A 392-nucleotide genomic window follows, 5' to 3' on the forward strand; every position below is an offset into this window, starting at 1 on the left:
AGGAGGAAGGGCAGGAGTGTGTAAATAATGTAAGGGCTTTAAAGTGTTTTCTCATGCCTGTAGCTCAATCCTGACCCACTTTAATTAGCCCTTCATTTCTGCCCTCCCTCCTTTCATGCATCGCTTGCACACAGCACAAAAACCTCCGCTTTGATTAAAAGCGCTTTGATTCGAAGCAGGTTTTTCAGAGCAAATCAGATTATAAGGTGGCACACTGTCAGACTCCCTTCTCCCAACTTTCGCCCCTCTCTCATCCGACAGCCAGGAACTCCAAAACATTTAATTGCCCGCCAAAATGTTCCACATCCATCACATTATCTTGCCACAATCCGCCAAATGTATCAGAGCCACCCGCTTCCAATTACCTGCGTTTTCTCTGCATAAAGTCCCCT

Source organism: Sinocyclocheilus grahami, unplaced genomic scaffold (assembly GCF_001515645.1).
Source record: "Sinocyclocheilus grahami isolate Dianchi unplaced genomic scaffold, SAMN03320097.WGS_v1.1 scaffold504.1, whole genome shotgun sequence".
Taxonomy (NCBI): domain Eukaryota; kingdom Metazoa; phylum Chordata; class Actinopteri; order Cypriniformes; family Cyprinidae; genus Sinocyclocheilus; species Sinocyclocheilus grahami.